The sequence below is a fragment of the Dipodomys merriami genome, unplaced genomic scaffold (genome assembly GCF_024711535.1).
Source record: "Dipodomys merriami isolate MVZ:Mamm:240054 unplaced genomic scaffold, mDipMer1.0.p SCAF_1672, whole genome shotgun sequence".
NCBI lineage: Eukaryota > Metazoa > Chordata > Mammalia > Rodentia > Heteromyidae > Dipodomys > Dipodomys merriami.
This window is the reverse complement of record NW_027203018.1, coordinates 30,560-54,225: the sequence shown is the minus strand read 5'-3', so window position 1 is coordinate 54,225 and position 23,666 is coordinate 30,560. Positions and strand designations below refer to the sequence as shown.

Below are 23,666 nucleotides of genomic sequence, written 5' to 3'. Positions count from 1 at the left end.
GTGAAACAAGGATACAGTATGACCTGTTGTAACAATGAGACGAACAAAACACTACGTTGAAAACGAACTTTACAACTTGGGGATAGGAGGGGAAAGTTGGGGTGGTGGGGAGAAAAAGCATGGCAGAGGGCTGGGAAGGTGGCCCAGTGGTAGAGTGCTTGCCTTGCATGCATGAGGCCCTGGGTTCGATTCCTGGGCACCACATAAGCAAAAAGCCAGAAGTGGCACTGTGGCTCAAGTGGTAGAGCGCTAGCCTTGACCTTAAGAACTGAGGGACAGCGCCCAGGCCCAGAGTTCAGGCCCCACAACCGGCCCCCCCCCAAAAAAAAAAACAAAAAAAAAGAAAAGGCATGGCAGGGGAAAGACAAATGCGGAGGTAACAATGCTCGTTAGATAATGTAGTCATTAACTTACTTATGTAACTCTAACCCTTCTGTCCACCATTTTCACAATAAAGAGCATGAAAATGTAAAACATTATCCTGGAGTACATTAAGTTCAAATTTCCTAAGTGCTCTGTAAATTAAGACCTATTTTAAGTGGGAAGAAGATTCTCAGAAACATTTTTTGTCAGTGTGTTGTGCATTATTATCCAAGTGTACATAAGTTAACAGAAGGAGAAAAAATAGGAATAGGAGAAAGAGAAGTTCTGTATTTAAGTATAATGGTTCAATACTCTATAGAAGACTCTGCAAATAAGACAACTTTCAAATAATAAAGCCAACGCCAGTATGTAGATCTATGGGAGTGACATAGACAAAGCATTACTACTAAGTGGAACACGAAGGATGAGACCAGTCTCCTTCTTCTACTAGCTCTAAATCATGATAGTTAATCATTCAAATTTGTGAAAAATAGAATGAAAGAATAATTTTGGTTCTAAGCAATTCAGATATAAGACCATGGACTTAAATGGAAAAAAGGCCATGTCAAGAGCAGGAATTATACTAGCAATGAACTAGTGGCTAAAATTACATTTCTTTTTCTTTTTCTTTTCTTTCTTTCTTTCTTGTTTTTTGATGGTAGTGGGGCCTGAATTCCGGGCCTGGGCACTGTCCCTCTATTCTTCAGCTCAAAACTTTTTCTCTACCATTGAACCCCACACCACTTCCAGTTTTCTGGTGGTTAATTAGAGATAAATGCCTCAGAAACTTTCCTACTCATGCTGGATTTGAACTGCAATCATCAGATCTCAGCCTCCTAATTAGCTAGGATTACAGTTATGAACCACTTGAACCCTGCTTAGGATCACATTTCTATCAGTGTATACTCAGCATATGTAATGTGTAGGTTCACCTATCTTTATATGAACTCGATTTAAAAATATGGGAAACAGCTTAGATTTTACACTCACAAAAATGGTTGCAGTTCAAAAGTTGATACCCCTGGAGAAATAAAACTTAAGAATGTAAAGGAGTCTGGGAAGTTCAGTTTGCAACAAGCTTGGGCAAAACACTATAATTAACCAGCCAAAAGATGCATTAGAATAATGTCTCAAGTGATGGAATGCTAGTTATGAGCAAGATTGCTGAAGAAGAGCTTGAGGTTTTTTTTTTTTTTGGGGGGGGGGGGTCCGGTAGTGGGTCCTGAACTCTGGGCCTGGGCGCTGTCCCTCAGCTCTTCAGCTCAAGGCTAGCGCTCTACCACTTGAGCCACAGCGCCACTTCCAGCTTTTTTTTTTGCTTATGTGGTGCTGAGGAATTGAACCCAGGGCCTCATGCATGCAAGGCAAGCACTCTATCACTGAGCCACCTTCCCAGCCAGAGCTTGAGGTTTTTGCATACATATATACATACAAATACGCACATACACACAGATGCACTTATATGTTCAAACACACATATGGAACAACTCTCAGATTCTGTAGAAAAGTTAGAAAATATGTCCTGAGTAAAAAGAAAATCAAGTGATAATTTTTAATATTTGAAAGACCTCAAGTGAAATTTCTCCAAAAAGCTTGAGAATATTACATAGGTGGGAACGGAGATAGTAAGAAAGTTAAGTCATCATTAATAAAGGGATTGGATCCAGAGTGGAATGAATCAGAGACCCCTTCAGTGCACATGAAAATATTCATATCCTGTGCCAAATGTTAGAACATCTTTGAAAATAGTACATAAACAGCCTGAGCCATCATTCTAGTGGAAAATATTATTGGAGAAGTTCAGAATTGCTAGTCTGTATCTAGATTAAATAAATAAAAAAACTATGGTAGGACAATGTGATATAAGCCAGGAATTGTAGCACTCAGACTAAGACAGGTGATTAGAGAGTGGAATGACATAGTGATACTTTCAGTGGAATAGGTAGTATAATTTTGTCTCAATAAAACAAACCAAGAAAGGAATAAAAAATAAGCCAGAAAGGAATAGACAGTTGGAAGTATGGGCTAATTTTGTCAATATGTTTTGAGAAGTCAAGTTTCCTATTGAAATGCAACTCATATATAATCCTCAGTTGTGTTTAAATGTCGTCTTCATTACAGAACATTACTAGATGCAAAAGACCTCATGATTCCCAACCAAGAATTTGAAAAAGCAACCATCATTCTGTTAGATTCCAAAGAAATGATGAAGGATTTCAAAAGCTTAAGTCTAGAGAAATAGGAAAGTTCATTTAAAGTAGGACATTGTAGACCTGGCTAAATAATAATTTAGATTTAAAATAAATATTTTTGTTTGTAATTTAATATTCTATAGGTTATTATAAAATTGTTTTTAAGTAGAAGATTTAATTTACAAATTCACAAATGATTCTGGCATTCTATTTGCCTAAAATATTCTTTCATGTAAGCTATAATTAGAACTTAGTTAACAGTTAATTTCAACAGTTCATAAGTAACATGATAATGTGAATAATCTAGATAAAGTTGACAACAAATTGATGCTATTAATTTATAAATTTACCAAAAGAGCAACTTTTTGAGACTTTGGTGTAACATGGTATGAAGAGAGTAATTGTGTGACATCTTAACTTCTAGGCCTGGGCACTGTCCCTGAGCCTGTTTTTGCTCAAGGTTACTGCTCTACCACTTGAACCTCAGTGCCACTTGTGTCAGGCTTTTCGTGAGCAGTTTATTGGAGGTAAGAATCTAAGGAACCGTCCTCCCAGAGTCTTCAGATCTTAATATTCAGACATTCAGATCTCCTGAATATCTATGATAGATAAAATATATAACTGTAAATAATATTTGCAAGTGTTCTGATCTCAAGGATAACACTGGGTGGAAAATGATGCAGCAAGTTTAGTGTAGTGTTCTTTCAAGAATACGAAGGGCATCACATTAGCAGAAATGTAGTATTTTTTTACAATAGTTATATGCTTGTCATGTTGTGAATTTAAGGAATTTTAAGGTGCACATTACAAGTTGGAAATTTTGGGGCTAGGATGACTTTATGGCATAAAAACTTGGGATTGATGGTTATAGAAATGATGGCTTACTTTGATGGACAAATTTTTACTCTTGAGGAATTAATATAGATACTTCATAGTTTTACCTTCTACCAGACTGTGGCTATTTTTTCTGTTGAATTTAAATATGTAACGCCCCATTGAAAACTGCACTTATTGCAGAATTAAATAAAATGCAAACAGGTACTGTTTTGAATGTCTCTAGTGTGGCATGTTCAGAATTTGAAAATGAGTAGTTAGTAGTCATAGGAATGTTGAAAAACATATATACTCTGTCCTCTTAACAATTATTCCGTTTTAAAAGTTAGGAGTTTCAACAGAATTGAACTTTTTTTGTTTTAGAATGAGACAATACTAAAACAATCTTTTTTTCAAAATAATGACAATTATATTCTGAAAATATTGTATAGTTTGATAATATTCAAGTTGATGACCCTCTGATAAAGGGGTAATTAATTCAAATTAGCAGCCAAAAATGTTCATTTCTTTAAAAGGTAATACACATAGAATAATATTTACTATACCAATAGAGTAATATTATATTTTATACAGCTAATTTTTAATTTAATTATATCGTCAAGGTGATATATAGAAGGGGTTGCAGTAATTATAAGGTAGTGAATACATAACATGTGTAACTTTTTACCCCCTCCCTCAATTTTCTCACAGTTTTCCTTCAGCCCAATACCCCTCATAAGTTGTAATGTAAATTTCCAACATGTTGTTTTGTGAGTATTGCTATTGCATTGGTTTGCCCTTTGTTCTTAGTCTTGCCATTTCGTTGTTCCTCTTCCCTTGCCAAATTAAGATAAATGTATATACAATACACAGGATATTGAAATCAAATATAACAGGGATAAACCAAAGGAAAAACACAAAAGAAAAAAGAAATCACATAGTACATTAAAAACAACCACAAACAGAAAATTTTGTTCCCATATCCAGGATTCCATTTTTCTCATCATCATCTTATATGGTCATACATATATAGTTATTGAGCAATTCTGCTCAACTGCTATTACTATCCTAGACATTTCCTACTTATTAAAAATGAGCAAACCACGGAATCTGTTTCTTTGTGTCTTGGTTACTTTACTTCGTGGGATTTTTCCAAGACTTTCCAGCTCCGTATGAATTTGAAGTATGAATTCCACCGTGCATACATAAATCCATTTTGTAAATTCGTTCATCTACTGAGTGGCATATTGGTTCAAAACATGACTGCATGTAAGTATCACTTAGGGTCATTCAAAAATGAGAGATGCCACTTCCCCAGACATTCTAAAAGCATGATTTCTAAGTATCATAGGATTTTATGGTGGTACGATTTTTGAGAAATCTGGATGAGTCTTATGTATATCTTGCACTGAATTAGGCAGGAAGCTATCCAATATCATAGAGGATAAAAATGGTAGTGTCAAAAATATTTCCCTTGAGAAAGATATAGGAGGCTGCCAGAAGTATAAAGTAGTTCAGATAATTTTGAAGAATTTAGAAATGCAAGCTTAAGTATGTCTCTTTAAATAATAATTATGTAAGTAGAAGGACAAAAGAAGGGGACAGGAAGAAAATAACTGACAGCAGATCATTGTCCCAAGATAGAGTAAAAAAGACATAGTCTATAACTATCAAGTTAAAGAGAGACCAGTAGAATACATGCCATTTAATTTAGGTACATGCAAAATAATTACTTGGCTTTTTCCTACTTTAATGATCCAAAACAATTGAAAACTTATAAGAAAAGTTATGTGATTGCCATTGCTTCAACCTGAATACTAACTGTGATGAGCCCTTTTTTTTCTCACTTTGCAGTTGGAAAATATCCCTAGTTGATGATGATGTGGCTGAGTAGAGTCAGAGTTATGGGCTTGTTCTTGTACATTTATCCCAGAAGAGGTTAAAGCAGTTGCCCCCCCCCAAGATATCCTAGTACATTGTCTGAATCTGTACTTTGAACACACCCTCACACCTGAGCACATTATTTGAAAATATACTTCAGCATGTGGCACATTCTACCTTGTGCCCTTGTCTTCTTTGCACATTCCTTTTGAGTTCATCGTTGTTCTATTTCCATTTCATCTGTAAAAACTGCTAAGAAAATTGTTCAACTACCACTTCTTCTTTGACATGCCCAGTCTATGTATGAAGGTATATTGTCCATATTAAGCAGTAGGGTAGTGCTCACTCTCTGAAGAGAAAAGTTCCATAATATGACCCTGTGTCCACATTAGAGTGTGTAGAATTTAAAGCATTTTAAGACAAACTGTGATATTAGAATTGAAAGGCTCCTTATGGACATTATCTGGGAGCTCATTAGTTTTCCCAAGAGAAACATAAATATCCGAAAATCTGGATTAATATTTTTAATGTTACCACTGTGCATGCATCCATATTAAAGATTTGCACAAATAAATAAACAAAAAAAAAACTAAACCATAACAGGTAGATTGACTATGTGCTTATAACAAATTATGGAATAGATTTTGGATGTATTGCAAATTCCTAACCAGTATGAATTAACTTCCTCTCTCCCCACCACTACACACAAATATTTAAGACTGTGAACAGAATTATTTCAAGTAACATACTGTAAATATTACTGCAATATCATGTGTATATCTAAAATTCCCTTGAAAGTAATAGATTCTACATTCTATTGAAATATTAGTTATTTTATTCTACGAAACATTTGGAACAATAGACTGTATATCTTTGAAATGAAAAAGGTCAAAAAATAGTAGCATAAAAGTTTTAGAGGAAGTCTGTCTTCAGCAATGTATATATATATATATATATATATATATATATATATATGAAGAAAGACATACAGTTTAGAGATTATTTGTCATCAGAAATATATACATATATATGAATTTATGTGTAGAACGATGTACATTATAGTGAAACAAAAATCTTAAAACATAATTAAAATTAAAAAAATACATCAACCAAGTGCCAGTGACTCACGACTGTAATTTGAGCTATTCTGCTTAATGAGATCTTAGAATTGTGTTCGAAACTAGCCCAGACAGGAAAATACTTTTTAGGGGGCTGGGAAGGTGACTTAGTGGTAGAGCGCTTGCCTTGCATGCATGAGGCCCTGGGTTCGATTCCTCAGCACCACATAAGCAAACAGAAAAAAGCTGGAAGTGGCACTGTGTCTCAAGTGGTCGAGCTCTAGCCTTGAGCTGAAGAGCTGAGGGACAGTGCCCAGGCCAGAGTTCAGGCCCCATGACTGGACCCTCCCCCCCCTGCAAAAAAGTATTTGTTAGATTCTTATCTCCATTTAACCACTAAAAACAGGAGTTACCTCTGTGCCTCAAGTTGTAAAATGCTGGCTTTGAGCATAAAAAGTCTTAGGGATAATGCCCAGGCCTTGCTAACAACAACAATATATATCACATTAATTTCAAAAAAGCACCTTTTAACTGCTGTGAACATTTCTTAGAAACAAGAATACAAGCCCCTGGAAAATGTTAAGTAAAAACTATAGAATATTAAGTTTATGTGAAAGACATGACTATTTAATTTAAGATATTTAGGTAATGATTAGGAATTAAGAATAATGATAATATATTGGGACTGGTCTTTTATTTTATTTTACTATAGTAATAAAATGATATTTGTAATGATTGTATAAAAATAATCTTGTTTGGTATTTGAGCTATAATAAATAATAAACATTTTTAATTGATTTCCATAGGAAAAAATCATTTTCTTAATGGTATCAATTCTTTTGATTATTTTTCTTTTTTTCTTTTCTTTTTTTCCTTTTTTTTCCTTTGACTTGCTTTTTTTTAAATTTTATTTTTTATTGAGAACATACTGTACAGAGGAGTTACAATTACATGGGCAAGATAATGAGTACATTTCTTATCAAGCATTGTAGCTTCCTCCTTTTTTTACCCCTCACATCCCTTCCCAGGGGATCAATTCTTTTGTAATGTCAAAACAATTAAAAAAATTAGTCCAAGGCTGGTTTGCTCTAAGACTATATTTGTTTTCTTCTTCTAGTTTTTATATGTTGGTAGAAATTAACATTCCAAAAATTCAGTGGATATTGATATTCAGGAACATCTTCATAGGTACTAATATTGGAGTCGCTTAAGTGGAATTGTTTATTTAATTTGTTATTTTCACAAATAAATTAAAATGATTATGTATTTTGTTTCTTTTCACTGCTATTGGCTCTTACATTAAGAATAGTTTTTTTTTTCCTAACAAAGTAGAGAATACAATTGGATTGAGGAAGTAACATATGACTTTCATAGAATGCAGATGCATAGATTTGGGTCATCTGTCATTTGCTAAAAGTTTCTTCCAGAAAAGGTTATCAATTACTTATAAGTGATGCATTATTCCTAGATATTACAGTTATCGCATACACTTTTTGATTGAGTTATCTCTGTATAAACTCAAAAAAAACACCGGACCAAAAAAACTCAAAGTACACAGAAATCACATCTTTGTTTTAAACGCTGTAGTTTACAAGGAATTTTTAGCCAACACTGAAAACATCTTTTTAGGTATTCTGCAATTTGTGTGAAGTGTTTTTAACATTAGTTTTCTTTTTTTGCTGACATGAAATTCACATCAATAAATAATCTCCTTTTATTGTATACATTTTAGTGCTTTGGAAGTAAATTGTACAATAATAGGTTTTCCAAGCCTAATTTTCACAAACTTGCATTTCTTCAAATAGAAATGCTGTAAATTTTAGAACCGACAGGAATTTGTCCAGCATACATCCTCTATAGTGTGTCTTTTCGCATTTGTTTTTGGGGATTATTTCCAGGGTCTCACACATATTATTCAAGTGCACTGTCAATGAACTACATTCCCTGTCCAAACAAGTTTTTTACTTCTCTTTAATACATACATAGAAGTGTAATGGCTGGATAATATACAATTCTCTTTGACCTTTTGAAGACTTGCAATTTGCTTGCTAAAATGATCACAGTATTATACAAATCATTCTCCTATGTAGAGTTTATCATTTTCTCCACAAATGCATTACTATATTTTGTGTCATCTTTTTATATTAGGGTCATACTAGTGAGTTTTCTTTGTCTTTTTTCTTAGAAACTAAAGAAGAACTTATTTCATATGATCCTCCTATTGACTATTAATTTATATATGTTCTTCAAAGAAATATCCTATTCAGGTAAAATTTATATAGAATTAGAAGATATAAAAATACTTAAGATTCAGAAATATTGTAGCATTAACAAATATGTTCCCTGTATCTGTTGGATATGTTTTCACTTCGGTTATAGTATCCTTTGGATTATGAAAAGTTATCACTTGATATTATCCAGTTTATTCTTGTTTTTCTTTAGCCACTAATGATTTCCATGTCAAATTTTTAGAAATCCTTAGTGATGCAATGTCATGAAATTGTACATTTATGTTTTATAGGTTTTCACATCTCACATTTAGTTTGATAATCATTTTTATTTTAATTTTTTGTATAAGGATGGAGGTAGGACGGGTGCCTGAGGCTCATATCTGTAACCCTAGTTACTGAGGAGTCTGAGATCTGAGGATCACAGTTTAAAGCCATCCCGGGCAGAAACGTCCATGAGAATCTTATATCCAATAAACTTGTAGAAAACCAGATCTGGTTCTGTGACTCAAGCGGTAGGGCACTCACATTGAGCGGAAGAGCACACAGACAGCGCCTAAGCCCAGAGTTCAAGCCCCATGAATGACAAAAATACAAAACAAAACAAAAAAGGTTTGAGGTAGTAGTCTAAGATCATTCTTTAAATCTCGAGAGAAAATAGTGTCAATACACCCATTTAAGATTTTATTTTTATTTCATAAAGTCATAGGATAGTTTTCAACATCTATTGATCATAAAACTAAGAATTTATTTTTGATAAATCTGTTACATTCTTCTATGTATCTGCTCTTATAGTAGAACTATTTTATCTTTACTACTAAAGGTGGTAATAAGATTCAAAACTAGTTTGAAGGCTGAAGCTACACCCATTTTACAAGAATGTTCTGACTGACCTGTATTCCTTGAATTTACATACAAGTTTGTTGAGCAGGTGGACCAATATTCTACAGAGATATCTAGATGTTTGTTAGTCACTCATATTTTGTACCTTGGAAAAACACAAGACCCCAGATATTATACATAGAGAAATGTCTTTAGAGAATACTGGAAACAACTAAAATTAATTTAGGAATGAGTTAAGATTTAGATAATGCTGTAGCATAATAAATCTGAATGATAACAACTTGAGCTTTACAACAGAGGAGAGTGAGAGGGGAAAGAATGATGGACCACATAGGAGCTATATGTCATTGCTATTGTGTTTCAAAAAACAGAAAGACTTCAGAGAAAAGAAGGAGAAAAGTAAAATGTCCTGAGTCAAGTTTCTTTTTAATCCATCTAATAGTTTGGACCAAAAGTCAGTGAAAAATGGGAAAAAATAGAAAATAAAGCATTGTATAAACCTATTACAATGTAAGGAAATTTAGTAGGAATATGATAATTAATTCCCAAAGAAATAAAAGAAAGAATAGCTAAACTATAAAGGGAGAAAGAATGAAGAGAGAAAAGAAGCAAAGTAAAACCTTTATCAATAACAAACACAAGAGTTTGGAAGTGGAAAGGCAGTGGGAATATTCTAAATAACAATAAAAATTGCTAGCGTGGATAGAATATGGATCACATTTTATCATATATAATTTTGAAAAAACATACTAGGAATGAAAGTTTCAAAGTCATGATTTAAAACAATATTTGGACTATAGGCAGTATAGCCCAGTGGTAAAACATTGGCCTAGCATGTGTGAAGCAATGGTGTGATCTCTCAAACATTACAAAGTACACACAAAGCACACACACACAAAAACCACATAAACACACACATACACACCACATACACACATTTGGAATATTGATATTATCATATTAAATGGAGGAAATTATCACAAATAGTAAAAGTATGTTATATATGAAATCTTAATATTGCTCGTACAATTTAAAAGTTTAGTAGAAATAAAATAATCACAATATACTTGGATTTTATAGATTAAGTAAATTGAAAATTATTAGAAGACATGAGAATCTTTGCAAATAAGTTTCAATAATAAACATTTTTAAATATGTGTCCTTTTATTTTGACAAAAGATTGATGTTACTGGTGTTTTAACTCAAGATTTAGTATATGATAGCGAGGTGCCCTATATAACACTAGCGATGGCTGTATCTCTAATCATTTCATTCTGAATAGTTTTATAATAAGGTCACAGAGTTTCTCAGTATCTCTCGAATTACAAACCCTATTTACACTTCCCACCATAGCGAGGAAATGGATGCCACAAATCACAATGCGGAGATCAAACTTTTTATTAATTCAAGTAAAAATATTTCCAAAGAGTGACCAAGTAATGAAGCCTTTCTTAATAAAGTATGTGCTTCTTGAAAATACAGTAAGTATTTGTTACCTGGACAAATATGTTTATAACTATAAGAAAATAAATTTATTTAAAATCAATAGCCATATAAAAATTAAGAAAATAATTTAAAATAGTCACATGTTAAATATTATAAAAGCAAAATACATGTGTCTGAATAGTTTACATGTGTAAAAACATTGCAAAAATAAATTAACTAATCGTACAACTCTGAAAAAATGAATTAACCTAAAGAAACAAATCATTTAAGCCCAAAATTTGAAATTTAGAAAATAAAATGAAGTGTACTCTTTAGTTTACTTAAGTGTAAACCCTCTGTATATCGATTTTATAATAAAAGTGCATTAACAAAGAAAGCAAAAGTACCCATGGAACAATAGCAACTGCAAAAGCATCAGTAGTTCTTCTTTTGAGTGTACAAAAAATTGATGGAAGAGATAACAATGTTCCCTCCCTATGAAATGTACTCATTACTTTATTTATGTAACTGTAACCTCTGTGTACACTACCATTGAAATAAAATTAAATTGAAATTAAAAATAAACCAAATGATATACCAATTAAGAATTCTTAGAATCCATTGGTTAAAAACTTTGTAAAAAACTGCCATAAATACCCAAGGAATATACTTTGATGATACTATTTAAATACTTCATCTTCAGCAGAAAAGCAAAAAGTTTAAAAACAGTTACAAAGTAAAGTAACAAATCAGAATATATTACTATTAATGATAATCATAAGATGAATTTATAGTGGTAGTCAAATATGTAAGAAATGATGCAATTTGCCAATAATTTGCACTTAATAAGTGAGAAAGAATTTTTAAATTATCATAAGATTAATGAAGAAACTGTTCTGTCACATCATATGATAATCAGATGAAGCTGATATTAGAGCAAAGAAGAGATTTTACTAAGTTTTTGAATGTTCATGTATATACTTATTTTGGCTGTGGGAAATTGTGGATATTTCAACTTGGGGGTATATTTTTCTTGCTAGGCCGGCGTCATATCAGTGGTTAATTTTAGGATAGGGGATTCCTTTCCACAAGAACATGCACCTGATCTGTCCTTTTAGCTTTCTCATCATCAGTGGCATCTGAGATAAACACCAACTTTTCCAACCTGCTACCTTGACTGGCCTGGATCCACAGGCCTTCCAATCGTAGTAACTAGGTAGTGAAGGATAGTGGAAATGATCCAATGCAGGCAGCTTTAGATTGAGAAGTAATTCCACTAAACTTTTGGCCTGGGTTCTGTTCTCAAGCCTCTTAAGTAGTTAAGAGTACAGATAGGAGCGCCTGGTGCCAAGCAGTAACAGTACTTTTAAAGCAATTAGGCATATATATGACTTAGGCTTGTGATTACCTCAGGAAATGAATAAAAGAGCAGTGAAGCATAGAGGACAGGCAGAATTTTAACTAGGGACTCAGAGGCTGAATAAGCTTAACTAGCTACTCAGGAGTCTGAAATCTCATGACCACTTCAAAGCCAGTCCAATCATGAAAATACAAGTGATTATCTAAAAAACAAAAAACAAAAAAACACAGAAGTGGCTGAAGTGGTAGACCACTATCCTTGGGCACAGAAGCTGAGGAATAGTTCTCAGGCACTATCAAGCCTCAAGAATGATGAATGCATGCATGAGAACATGCACATGTGTGTTTCCATACTCGTATGCGCATAAACACACACACACACACACACACACACACACATGAGTATTTTATTGTGAAGTTCTTTATTTTTTTACCTTGCTGTACTTTATTTCCCTGTATTAGGTCACAAATTAACAAAATCAGCTAAGGACCTATTTACATAAAATTCATCATGTTTCTCTAAAATCTACACTCTTTTTGGATGCCTGCTTTTATTTGACCCAAAAGTAAATTATTCAGGAAGTCAATTCATCACTTTCAAGTCTGTAGTATTAGATGATAGCTTAGGTTCTTCCTAGCAATATGATTTTGTGAAATCCTGCATCAAGCAATATATTTCTTTCACTAGAAGGGAAGCTTCTGTCACACAATTAATAGTAGGTTTTTATACTCCTGGCATGCATCTGTAGTTATATTATCTTCATATATTTCATGATCTGTGTATGACAAAGACTACCGTGAAAGTAAAAACACCCTTCTCAGCGCTTAACATTTGTATACCATTCATAGATATGAAGGTGTTTAAATGTTACTGAAATTGCTTTGGAATGAATAATGTTCACCCTGACTATCTTGAGAAAGAAGAATTAGTTTCTCAGCACTTTAGGTAAGAATATCAGGGAAAGAAACAAATGGAAAAGTGAGGAACAACTCAACACATTCATTCAAATGAAACAAAACAAGACAAGAAAACACAAATTAATTCAGTACTCAAGAACCTGCAGGAAATGCAAAGTTTTTTTTAAAAATCAGCTATGACAAGCTTATGAAAATCCTGACTACATGGGAGTGCACTGATTTGAGAACAGTGGCTAACGCCGAGACTACACAGAAAAAAATTATAAATAATACCATGCACTTGTTATTCTAAATTCCAGGAAGAATAACATAAAGTGGACTGAGGCCAAGATCTTACACATGTAGGAAGCCAGTTTCTATCTGAAAAATTGTCAGGATAATTTCGGGCTGGGCACATGACAAAATGGAAAGAACACCCATTTAGGGGACACAAGACACTGAATTCAAACTGTAATATTAGGGGTATTAAAGAAAAAAGGTATGATTTTAAATAATTGGAATAATTGTAACACTTGAGTATTTTAGTGGAGAAAAATCCATTAGAGAGATAGAATGAACCCACGTTCCGATGCTACTTTAGTGATAGTGCTTAGTGGTACTTCAGACAAAACAGATTTACCTTGCAAATGAGCATGGATGTGCATTTGGGTGATGGAAATACTCTACTTACACAGGTGTAAATTAAATAGATTTTTTTGGGTAGATTGTAGTTATTGAACTAAGAACCTGGGTGATGTCCCTGAGCTTTTTCTCTCAAGGCTACCACTCTATTACTTTGAGCCACAGTTCCAATTCTTATTTTCTGTTGTTTGTTTGGAGATAAGAGGCTTATGGACTTTCTTGCCCATGATGGCTTTAAACCATGTTCATCAGATCTCAGGCTCCCGAGTAACCAGGATTCCAGGCATGAACCATCGATGTTTTTAATAATTTAGTAAATTGTATAGTTACAGAAGTTATAAATTATCATTGTAACCTGTGTAATATATGTATGTATATATATATATCAATACATATGGATAGAAATAGTTTAACATATTTTTGTATCTACAGTACATATATGAAATCATCCTTCATTATAAAATAAAATGGAAACAAAAGTTAGTAAGTAGCAAAACAAAGGGAATTGTTACAAGTTTCTTTTTGTTGAAGGAAATATGTATCAGTTTTGAAAAAAACCATCTCTATTTTAACAAAATGGATAATTGCTATTAATTCCAATCCATCTATTTGCCCATATTGTGCATCCTCACACATGAGTGTCAAAATCAAACCAAAATTTTTATCTGTATTTAACTCACCTGTTATAATTTAGGGGATAGATGAAGTAATCAAATAAAGATTAAAATAATAGTAAGTGAGGCTATGAGTTAGAGCTGAAAAAGATTTTAAATATGATAATAGCTAATTAAAATATATTTTTCTTACTTTTACTCTGTTGTTATATCTCTTATTCCCACATTAGGAAAGTACATAGAAAGTTCTCACTAAATTTATGTAAGTATTAAAAATTTATTGAAAGAATATGGGCATAGTGTGGTTTTAGCTTATTGAGACATGTATGGTAGAGTGTATTTTTGAGGACTTGCAATATCTTGTGATAGAGATGAAAGGAAGGATGTGCTTATTCTAGAAAACTGGCTAGAGGATTGCTCCCAGAAAGATAGTGATGATTTCTTCCAAAAGGTTACAGTAAAATCACTTTCACAACCTTGTTCATTACTGCACTATTCACCACAGCCAAGTTATGGAAACAGCCAAGATGCCTTTTGGCAGAGGATGGTTGGAGAAATTGTGTCATATATACACAATTGGAATGTACCTATCCATTATGAGCACTGTTACATTATTTGCAAAGAAAGGGATAGATCTAAAAATATGTTAAGTAAATGAAGTCAGAGCCAGACACACAAAGGACCCATGTTCTGTCGCATATTTCGAAGCCAGAATTTTATGCAAGTTAAACAAGAGTATTAACCAAAGTTTTCATTTTTCAGAGCAGTATTTAAAAGGTGTAATTTCTTATAAAATTGAACTTTTAATCCAACAAAATGAATACCAGGAAACTATCACTTGGAAGATGTGAGGGGAAGTCAAAGGGAAGAAATAAAGAGAGTTATGGAGTAAGAGTGAAGACATTATATTCAATGCAAATAATATGAAACTAGAAAAAATTAAAGGGGTGAGGTTTGGAAGGGTAGGGAAAAGTTATATAAAGATCCATTATACTTAAAAACTCATTTATAGAATGGAAATTCCCGTGTACACCTAGTTAAGATAATAAAAATATGATTAAAAACAATGGAGACATTTGATCTTCAACTGTGTTCTCTTAAACCATGAGTCAATAAAATAGTTTCCTCCTCAGAAATTTCCTTTGCTGGTATTTTCCTCAGAGTGACAGAAAACTGATCAATGCAATGAATATCAATACATCACATTGCACATATAAAATCACGGTAAAAATATTAGAATTCATCACATGATAAAATAACAGGTAGAATGTGCCAAATGCTAATTGATTGTTTTTCCAAGTACTTTACCCATGGTATATAATTTAATCCTCACAATAATTGCATAAAGTGGAACTCCTTACATTTTTAATTCTCAGATGATGATATTGAAGTCTTCAGAGTTGAAATTACTAGTACAACATTGCACACATGGTAAGTGTGAGCCTGAGGATCGTCTCCCACTGTATCAATTAACCTCATTCTATTTTATGACTAAAATACCAGCACTTAGTCTACAAATTCTAGGAAAATTTCCCAGAATTATTGTTTTCACTTTCACAATATTTCACTTTATCTTTGTTAGAAAACAGTGAACTATAATATGAAAACTCAAAGTTCAGAATCAATGCATACCTCCCTGGTGAAAGGAGCTGTTAAAGAATAATATTCTTGATTTCTAGCTCAAAATAGTAGAAATCATATTTTATGCCTTCACTCAACACTGCACTGCCTGGGGACCCTATCTCTGTTTAACACTGCCTTATTGAAATAATGACCTCCCAATTCCTGATGGAAACAGACTGCAGGTCTTATGGACCAATCATTTCCATATTGTAGCTCAACGAAGTTGTTTACCATTCGAAGTATTTTGATTACTTTTTATACCCAACATTTTGAGAGAAAGGAACTACTTTAAAATGCTATTAAAGCAAGACTGCTATAAAAAATCACCTTTGACCCCCCAGATAAATATTTTACCTTTCCTATACTCAAAAATGCACTCTGACCTATCATTAATGTTAGGAATGAGAGGATAAAAAATCATAGACACCAAGATCTAAGTATGAATTAAAAACTCTCCAACTTGTGAATACTATTGGTTTAAAAAGACATGAAGGGCTGGGAAGTTGGCTTAGTGGTAGAGTGTTTGCCTTGCATGCATGAAGCCCTGGGTTCGATTCCTTAGCACCAAACAAGCATAAAGAAAAAAGCTGGAAGTGACGCTGTGGCTCAAGTGGTAGAGTGCTAGACTTGAGCTGAAATGCTGAGGGACAGCGCCCAGAGTTCAAGCTCCACCACTGAACCCCTACCCCCAAAAATAAAGACATCAATACTACCATTTTTTTTCAAAATTTCTTATGATACTGAAGATTCAATTATAAACTATTAACACTTGAAAATAACTCATTTTCATGGGAGTAGAACACAAAACACAAGATTAATCCTAATCATATTAAAAGACATTTATTTTTACTACAAATTCACTCTTATAACTACAAAAATTCTAAAAATAACTGAAACGCAGTGACACAAAAATAATTTAACTGCATCATCTACATTCAAAGGACTGTGCTAATAGAAAACAAAATTATATTAATAATTTAGTTACCCAATTCACTTACATTCTTTTATTCTATTTCTTTTAGTTTCAAAAAAACTGGCTTTTCATAAAATGATCCATAAAAAATCCTATATACCCACCCACATTTTCAGATCTTCACAATATTTATTTCAGAAATGTCTTTAGCTGTATAATCAATGAACTAAAATATTACTAAAATATTTAAATGGTTTTCTGAAATTGCAAGACACGGTCTGGAATGTTATTTATATTGCAAAAGATATTCGAAAAGTCTTATTTGTTAAAGTTGTGATAGTTACTCCCACAAAAGAACTATTAATGAAGAAACCTTTGTATGTACAAAACAACTTCAAATGCATCCACAATCTAGAGATGACACATGTTTTTGTTTTTTTAAATATATATCTAACAAGCATAGCAACAATACTGATTTTCAGTCAATATGATGCGATATTCAAACCTTAAAAATATGGGGTTTATTATCTTACTGTGAATAGATACGTTCTTACAAAGAATGTTATTTTCAACAGAAATCCGGAAAGAGTTTATCCACCTTGTGTTTCACAGAAATAACCAGAGAGTAATACCTATTTGGTCAAGTTGGTCAAAATCACTCCATGAATATTTCTTAAAAATATAACCAATTTAAGAAGTCAAGTACATATTTTGTACTGACAGTCTTCTTACAGCAATAACTTACTACCTAATTATATGTGTATCTTTTTACCTAACATATATTAAGAACTGAAAATGATCTCTTTTATCTAACTTATGTTGTAAATGCTTTGATTATGATGATGTTATTAACAAATAAAATGTACAGAAGGGTGGTTCCACTGAAATGACAGGACAGAACACTGATAAATAAAAAGAAACTTTGCAATACAGTTCTTTTTAGCCTCACCCTGTTCATGTTGGCAAGCAACATTGCAACAGCACACACACACACACACACACACACACACACACACACACACACACACACACACACACACATAAACACATATGTGTGCACACGTATACACACAAATATTAGTGATTATGACAAATGATAATTTGCCTTATTACAAAATAATACATAATTCAGTCATCATTGTAGTTACATTTTTTCTGCCCCTCCACATGTGACCACTTCATTTATTTTAGGCAATTCTTTAACTAATTCATTCCTTCATTAGTTAAATACTAATACTAGAGCTTGAACTCAGGGCCTAGCTCTGTCCCAAAATTTATTATTTTTTTGTTTTAGTTTTCTCAAGGCTAGCATTTTATTGCTTGTACCACAGCTCCATTTCTAGCTTTTGCTGGTTACTTTCAAACCAGAATCTAATAGATTTTTTTCTTCATCTGGTTTCAAACCACAATCATCAGATTTTATCTTTCTGCTTATCTAGGAATAAAGACATGAGCCACCAGTGTGGCTCCTACTTTTTCCTATACTTATCTATTGCACATACTTAGATAGCAATTTAATATTGACAGTATAGAAGCAAGATGTATAGTGATTACATTGTTCTGTCAGAAATTCAAGTTAGTAATGTAAATTTCTTCTTAAGACCATACACAAAAAATACTTAAGAAGAAATCTTATGATGATGATGATGATGATGATGATGATGATGATGATGTATGTGTGTGTGTGTGTGTGTGTGTGTGTGTGTGTGTGATGTGTGTGTACTGTTGCAATATGTTTCACATATAAGCACTGTGCAGGGGTGTCCAGATATTCACAGTAATTGCGTGAATATCTGCCTTGAGCTACCAACTCGTGGACATTGTCTAAGTGTCCACTAGGCTTCCCGATGAAGAGGGGTATACTCATCCTCATCCCTAGTATTCATAGGAGTGGCCTTTTTGGAAAGTAGTCTCCGCACTGTAATAAGTGGCAAGAAAAGCACTCTACCACTAGCCACTTTCCTAGCCCAAGGATTAAGATTCTTGTTTGTAATTTGTTCAAAGCTATGTCTCTTTATGTAGGCTACTAAAAATGTATTTACTAATTTCAAGTAAATATATAAATTCTATTTCCATCTCTTTTAACAAATGAAAAATAAAATTGTTAGCTTTGTAAATGGATCAGAAGCATGGATTTTTTGGCTAGCTAGGTCATTGCACATCTGTATCTCTCTTCCTCTCTCTCTTTCATGAGTCTCATAGACAATATGGTTGCTCCATAATTATCCTAGTTTATTTTGCTTTTATATTTTTGGTTGCATCATTTCACTTTCTGCTCTGCATTTCCCAAATCAGCACCACATAAACAGAACCACAGAAGTGGTTCTGTGGCTCAAGTGGTAGAGCGCTTGCCTTGATTTGAAGAGCTCAAGGACGGTGCAAAAGCCCAGAGTTCAGGCCCCACAACTAATTTTTTTTAATTGTATTTTATTTTATTTGAGAACATACTGCACAGAGGGGCTACAATTACATGGGCAGGATAATGCATACATTTCTTACCAAGCATTGCAGCCTCCTCCTTTGTTTACCCTTCACTTCCCTTCCCCGCCTCCCCCCTCCCCCCACCCAATTTTACCCCCCTCCTCCCACCCAATTATACCCCCCTCCCCCCCCCACACCGACATTGTAAAGCTGGTTTTGACATGACATTTTGTACTTCTCATTGTTGCAACAGGTCCACCTGAATCCTTAAACGACTTGTTTGTCCCCATCTCCTCCACATGTTATACTGACATCAAATATAGTTCACCTCACTCCAGTTAGAACAGCAAAAATCAAGAACTCTAACAACAACAGATGCTGGAGGGGATGTGGACAGAAAGGAACCTTACTTCATTGTTGGTGGGAATGTAAACTTGTTCAACCACTTTGGAAAGCAGTATGGAGGTTCCTCAAAAGACTTCACATACATCTCCCCTATGATCCAGCAATCCCACTTTTGGGCATTTACCCAAATGTTTACAAACAAGACCACACTAAAGCTACCAGCACAACTATGTTTATTGCAGCATTATTTACCACAACTAATTTTTTTTAAACGAATCTAAATCCTTGATAATTCTAGGAACCGATCTGACTGAAATCAGTTGACTCACACTTTTCCTGCACAATGAAAGAAAAGGTCCAGGCTAGGAAAGCAGCTAGAGAAGGCAGGCAGATTGTATCTGTGACAAAACTTTGTGGAAAATGGTATAGAGGATTACTTGCTGGAGATCCATTTGCACTGGAAGCATGATGCTGAACTATTGCTTGCTGATTCTGAACTATTGCTTTGATCATTATATTCTCCAAGAAGGAAAAATGAAATTTAATTGATATCAAAGGACGACTAATACATTTTGACTTCTCATTAAGCATCTTCAATCATCAAAATCACCTGAAGACAATAGATAGGCCTACTTTTTTTTTTTGGTCCTTTCCTGGGGCCTGAACTCTGGCCTGGGCGCTGTCCCTCAGCTCTTCAGCTCAAGGCTAGTGCTCTAGCACTTGAGCCACAGCGCCACTTCCGGCTTTTTTCTTTTTGCTTATGTGGTGCTGAGGAATTGAACCCAGGGCCTCTGGCATGCAAGGCAAGCGCTCTACCACTGAGCCACCTTCCCAGCCCAGGCCTACTTTTTAAGATGAAAACAAGTGTTTTTTTTAAAAAACAAGAATTTAGGTAGTCATATAAAGGAATTCTATTTTACTACTGCATTATACATTTTTTTCAAATGTTGGTTACCAATAAATAATGGATCTATTAGCAAGCTCTTAAAGCTCATATATTGAATAGTAAGTTCTCTTACACTATATCTTGGTATTTCCCAAATTATTTACATAGAAGGCATTTTTTCCTATTTTCTCCTTCTTAGAATAAGCTGCACATGAATCATGAATACACCACTGGTCTTCATTTTCAGTCTGTGCATTTGAATACGGAGGAAAATATTTCCTCTGCTCTCTATCAATTCACTACTCTCCAGTTTGAATAATTTAAAATAGTAAAAATGGAAAAAGAGAAAATAAATTCTGGTGAAAAAACATCTGCAGAAATTTCACCGGATTTTTCTGACCATTTCAACCAATGTGAACTATTGGGGAAATACATGGACACCTCATTCGAACTGGTACTCAAAGTCTCTGGTTAAGCAATTCTGATGAAGACACGGAACAAGATGAAAATGTGAGGAGGGTATCAATTGCAAGAAAATAATGGAGAAGAATACCATGCAAATTTCTCCTTTGGGATGCGGAAATTAATCGGCTTACTCCAGTGCCGAGACTACTTTCCAAAAAGGCCACTCATGTATACTAGAAATGAGGTAAGTATACCCTTCTTCATCGAGAAGCCTAGAGTGGACATTTAGACATTGGACATGAGGTGGTAGCTCAAGGGAAAAATGTCTTCCTGACCCTTTACCCTTCTTCCATGTAGGAACAGACCAACCAGAATATCTTACCCTGACAGCATAGATTGTCTTACTGGAACAAAACTAATCTTAGTTACAAGGGTTCATAGAGAGATGAACACCTCAGACCGAATTTTTCAGAATAGAAGGTATTTTATCACAATATAATTATTTATTATACCTATCATTTCAAAAGTAGCTAAAGCCAAGAAGGTGAAAAAATTGTTCATATTCATGTTTACCTAATATCCTGGCCTGTCTACCATCCAACCAGGCAGGAACTTACACTACTGACTTTCTACCACCAAATATTTCCATAGTTCCTTGAGAAGTCCATATGTTTCTCCTCGATATTAGGCCTTAAATTGGTAATGTTTTAATCAAAGTGTTTCCTCTTGCCTCCAGGTTGTAAATTTACAAATGGTAAAGTATTAGGTCTAACTCTACCAAAAACTGAGGTAGAGATAATGGAATAATACTTTAAAACAGAGTTGCCTTTGATACCCTAAACACAACAGAATAATGCATAACAATTTCTTATATTATATATACTTATATATTTTATATGTGCTTATCTTAAATCTCACACAGTGAATCTTACTAGAATTAATTGATAATTTGACAAATAAATTGAAAATTATTCCCATAAATAGATTGGAACATAAATAATTAGGTTTAGAATATATATTAGACTATAAAATGTATCAATGCAATGTCTTCGGTATAAACTTGTGACACCTTCTAAGTTTTCTTGTTCTTCTGAATTCACATTGTAAAAAAAAAAAACAGTATTGTTTTTCTCTAATCTAGAAGAGATTTTACACTGCTGATGTGATGTGTTTATTGTGTTAACTCGGTAGTCCCAGTGTTTTTTTCCATATTTCTGAAGCATTCTTAATGATTATACCCAAATTTTACTGATATGATGCCTAAAAGCTATTATTCTTCTGCAGTACCCATGGGTCCGACGATATCAGGTCCCAGTTACCTGCATCATCAGATAACATGGGCAAGACTTCTCACCTTGGTCCATGCAACATGCTAAGAGAAAGTAATTGAAGACCCATCTCAATTCATTGCAGGAATTAGCCGTAAGCAATTGTGAAATGTAAGGCAAATTAAAATGAAAGATGAGATCACAAAATATGAGAGAAATTACTGTAGTCCAAACTTTCAATTTACAGATGACCAGCCCATATGAGTGCCACGCCTACTCCAGTGGAGTCTGCTTAGCAGACTCCAGTGGAGTCTCCTTTCAGACCTGAGAATGGGGCTCCACAGAGACCTATCTCTGAACAATGGGACTTCACCGAAGTCTACCTCAGAGAATGGGGCTTCTAAGAGGCCTACTCCTGGAAAGGCTGGCAAACCCCTGGGAAAGATGTGTTTCTGCTTTTCTTTTCTTCACTGTATAGGAGTGCCTATTAATCTTTTACTTTTTCTACTGCTCTTTGTACTTACTCATTGTCAACGTTCCCGTATTCAAAGCTCTTTCTTAAGAGTGTTGATGACTCCAATATCTGATGAGTGTCTTAAAAATATGACTAACTCACCAGAGTTAAATTCTACCCTGAAACCCCTCTTATGGAGGCCAGTAGACAAGTCATAAGTAAATATAAAAGTATTGGGGGTTTCACGAAGTCACTTCAGCAGAAGGAATTGTTTGTAAGAGATTTGCAAGAAGCTGTAGGCTCGGCTAGAACAGAAAGAATGTATGGCAATTGCTGAGATAACTACTTAGGAGAAAGAATTTCCTGCTACTCTCTTTTATTTATTAAGAGACTTGCTAGATCTAGGTCTCCTTGAAGTTTACTATTAAAAAAGGAACAGGAAAGATCTTATGGGACAGTTAAGGCCTCTATAAAAAAAGGTAATGGTTAATTGGTGACAAACATTGAAACCCATTTTATTTCTTAGAGATAAGCCGGAAACAAATGCCTATCAGGCGACCAGCTGGTGACACCCAAGAATGAAGTCCTGCAGCAAGATTGTGTAACCTTTTGACAGTTCTCATGAAGACTTTTGCTATAAAAGTTTGTTATCCTCTGCATAAAATCGTAATCAGCATCCACTCTTAATGTGTGTGAGTTGTCTGTTTGCCATCTCCCCCCCTATTCCAGGTTCCTCCCCTAGGTGTCCTCTGTCGTCCAGACAGAGCCGGTCCTCGGCATATGAGTAAACAAAATCACAAATGTCACAAGATTATTTTTAATACCCCTCTCCTAATGATGAATGGAAGATTTCAGTCCAGCATAAGTAGGCCAAAAAATAATTCCTGGAATGTTAGATCCATAATTGTTCTACCAAGGCTAGGAAAACTTGACTTAGAGTTCAAATATAACAAAAACACACAAAAATCACAAACAAACAGCAATCTCTAGAGAGTATGTATATGACCTCACACAATTTTAAGCAGTTAATGAAGGG

The 23,666-nt window shown here is 34.0% G+C and overlaps 1 long non-coding RNA gene across 2 annotated transcripts in view; it reads right to left on the bottom strand.

The window, feature by feature from the left end:
* Positions 1-23,666, bottom strand: part of LOC138828911 (uncharacterized) — a 60,956-nt gene that overhangs the window by 8,846 nt on the left and 28,444 nt on the right. The gene's annotated exons all lie outside the window — the stretch shown is intronic.